The sequence below is a fragment of the Poecilia latipinna genome, unplaced genomic scaffold, assembly GCF_001443285.1.
Source record: "Poecilia latipinna isolate Pla-1442-1.1 unplaced genomic scaffold, P_latipinna-1.0 Scaffold865, whole genome shotgun sequence".
NCBI lineage: Eukaryota > Metazoa > Chordata > Actinopteri > Cyprinodontiformes > Poeciliidae > Poecilia > Poecilia latipinna.
Window position 1 is genome coordinate 57,066 of NW_015113481.1, and position 3,660 is coordinate 60,725.

A 3,660-nucleotide genomic window follows, 5' to 3' on the forward strand; every position below is an offset into this window, starting at 1 on the left:
GTGGGAGCGGCGGGTGTGGTTGTTGGTGGGGCGGTGGTGGCGGGTGGGGTGGTGGGGGGGGGTTATGGAGATAAATAGATAGGGGCCATAAAGTTTGTTCAAATGGAAAGAAAAATTGTTAATTGCAAAAAGAAAAAAGATTTGAAACTGAAAAAAAATTTGAAATTGAAAAAAAAAATTAAAATGAATAAAGATTTCAAATGGGAAAAAGATGTAAAACTGACAAAAATGTTCAGATAAAAGGGATTTTTTCAATTTCAGATTTTTTTCAGCTTCCAAACATTTTTTGTGTTTCAAGTATTTTTTTTTTTCAGGTTCAGTTTAAAACAGAAAAAGATTTCAAAATTATTTTAGATTTTTATTTTTAGATTTTTAATAATCTAAAATAAATAAATAAATAAATAAATAAATAAATAAATAAATACATTTTCAGTTTAAAATCTTTTCAAAAAGATTTTCAAAAGATTAGATTTTTTTTTTTTTTTAAAATAAACTTCATGGCTCCGATGTAGCTCCATCCAGGTTCCCAGTGGGATCTTAAAGCAGACGTGTGTCACTTTAACCGTAATGAGCCGTCAGCTCCGGATACACAGGTCAGAGCTCAGAGCAAGAGGCGGCGTCCGTTTTTCCCAAGAGAGGACTATGAATACGGACTCTTTGCTGTTTGCTGGAAATTCTGCATGTTGGTTCATGACGTTGAGGATCCAGACAACCAAAGCCGAACCGGCGTGTTGTTTTATGAGTCAATGGAAGTGAAAGTCCTGAAAAACAATCTATCCTTTTGAAAGGCCGTATTTATCACACGCTTGCTTTGTTTGCATGAAGGTGCTGTTGCATCACCTCCATGCCACTGACGGAGAGAGAGACGGATTGGTTGGGTAAACCTTGGCTGTTTGATAGATGCATACGTTTGCTCTCTGTGTAGGCCTCTGTTTGTGAGAAGACTTATGATGAAATGTTTGCTTCTTTCCGATGTCTTACTGCCTTGTAGAAAGTTTCTGCAAATATGCACCTACTGCGGAGTGATGACTGATAACTGGGTACGTTTGTTCAAGTTTTTAGCATGAGAACCAAGCTTTTATTCTGTGAACTCTAAATCTCTAGATTTAAAAAAATATAGACCTTAATTGTCTTCTATGAAAACTTAATTGGTACTTATAATGTGAGCTGTCAGTGAGTCAACTGAGGGCTAAAAGCAGGTCAATAGAGATTAGATAATATGTATAGGACTAAATTACTAACGAACTAAACTGTTGTTACACATTTTTCTTGCCACAGATGTATCTAATATTTGGTTTTAACTTGGTTGAAATGAGGAGAAATTAAGATAATTGTGTGAAGTTTACCTGACCCATGTCATACAGATTAAAATACTATTATTCCTGATTCTCACCAAGTGAATGTAAACTTTTGAAATGGAGAAGTTATAAAGAAGCAACATCTCTAAAAACATTCTCGCTAAGTTTTCTTGCATTTAGCAAATAGAAATGATTTAGGTAATTCTAACAAACCTAAGAAAAATAAGTGTATGTGTGTTTTTATTTGGTGTGTGTAAACATCGGGTTTTAACTATGTCACGTACAATGGGTCTTGTTTGTAACGTACAGATACTTCAGGAAGTAGGGTGTGAAACATTCAGTCCACATTAGTTACTGTTACTGTTGCCATGGCGCCACCGTCTCGCTTTCTTCTGTTTCCATATTTGTTGAACTTCTGTCCGTCAGAGGGTTCAAGCAAAATTTTATTTATACTCTTTATGAGATTCTCCAAGTGATCAAATATTTATAAACTGTATTAATCAGATGATAGGTCAGGCAGTTCTCCTGTTAGTCACATTGACCATGCCAAACAGAACAAACCAAACATGAATAGGAACAAAACCTCTACAAAACATAGGTTTGCAAAGTCACCTCTAAACAACCTACAAGACTTCTGGAACACATTTTTATGCACAAATAAAACAAAGTAGACATGTTTGGCTATAATTTCTAGCACCATGTTTGGAAAAACCCAAACATAGTTTATCAGCATAATTTTTGCAGTCATGATAGTGACCAATGGGAGATTTGGGGGGTAATCCGGTATTGTCTTAGAGGCACAAGACGTGAGCATTTTGTTTTAATTACTTGTAGTGTTGTTTAGTAAATCATGAAATGATGGAATCTGTTGTCTGTTTTTGTAAACATGAGGTCATATTTCAATTACTTTAGAATCTATTCTATCATATCCTAACATATAAGAGCCTGGAATTTACTGTATCTAAAATTTGTGTTATCTCCTGTACAAAACTCACTACAAAAGACTGAATCATTCTGTAGTTGGTTGTTGAACCTCGTGTATTAACCCATCAGATTGCAGACTGGTCAAACTACTTCTGGCATGTGTGCAATATGAACATGTGGTCCCACATGACTGATTTATTGGTTTGCAGGGTCGTTTTTAAAGGCTCACGGAGGATAGTAAAACTCCCTGGCGGCAGCACAAACGACAGCAGACATCCCTCAGTTTGGTTTCCCAATTTGGATAAACATCAGTTTAACACACCTCAAATTCCTTTTTACTGAAAGATGTCAGATCATGCAATCTTTGTACTTATAGCAGGGATGAAGGGATCACCCTAATGGCTGAGGATGTACTTTAAAGGGGCGGTTTAGAATCTCTAAAGTGGGATTTCGTGACCAGGCTGGTGAGCCATTTTGCAAAAAGACAGGGGGGCTAAAGGTTTGTTGATGAGGAAACCTCGTAGAGGCACATCCCAAAAGGCTTACAGCTGTAGTCGCGATTCTTCTACAAAGTATTGACGTGGGTGGGTCGAATACAAATGCAATCCACTCTTTTCAGATTTTATTTGTGAAAAAAAACATAATTTTCCTTCAGATTCACGAAATGATGATGATGTGTTCAAAGCTTGTAATGCTTTTCTTGTCTATCATCCAGTTGCTTTTAATTGAATTTAAAAAAGTTAAGAAAATATTTTTGAAAGTTGTTTTAGGATAGTTTGGTCAGTTTATTCAAGATTCATACTAAATTATACAAAGAGATGATCCATCATAGATTCGATAATAGCAGCTTATGACATTTTAATTAAACTTTAAAAATGTAGAGCTGTCCCTTTAAATGCTCCCACACAGTTTCAGAGTGTGCCAATGCTTTAACCATAGGTTAGGTGCAGCGTGTTTTTTTGGTGAAAATTCGTCTCATAGATAGACTTTTTTTGTGTGTGAAGCCTGGCGCAGCCAAAAACGGTCTCTGGATATTATTATTATAATCATTCTCAACATCTCTATGATAAAATCATGGAAATTTTTTCCCTCCTGGGAACACTCTGTCTGCCTTTCGTGTTTTTGTTTTCCACGTCTCACTCGTGTCTAGAAGCATTTTTATAAAGTGGACTGAGGGGAAATTCCTCTCTGTTTTTCATACCCCCCGCCCACCCCGCCGTCCCCTCCAGCAGTAATGTGGCAGCTGAGCATATTTATTTTACTTTTCACAAAGCAGCAGCAGCCTGCTGCTTTTTTTTTTTTTCTTTGGAAAAGGCTTACAGAAACACTTTCTTTGGAAAAAAAAAAAAAAAAAGAAAAAAAAAAAAGGATTTTAAAGAACAAAAAATATTTTTTTCCCCCCCAAAAAAAAAAAGGGACCCCCCAAACGCGGGGCCTC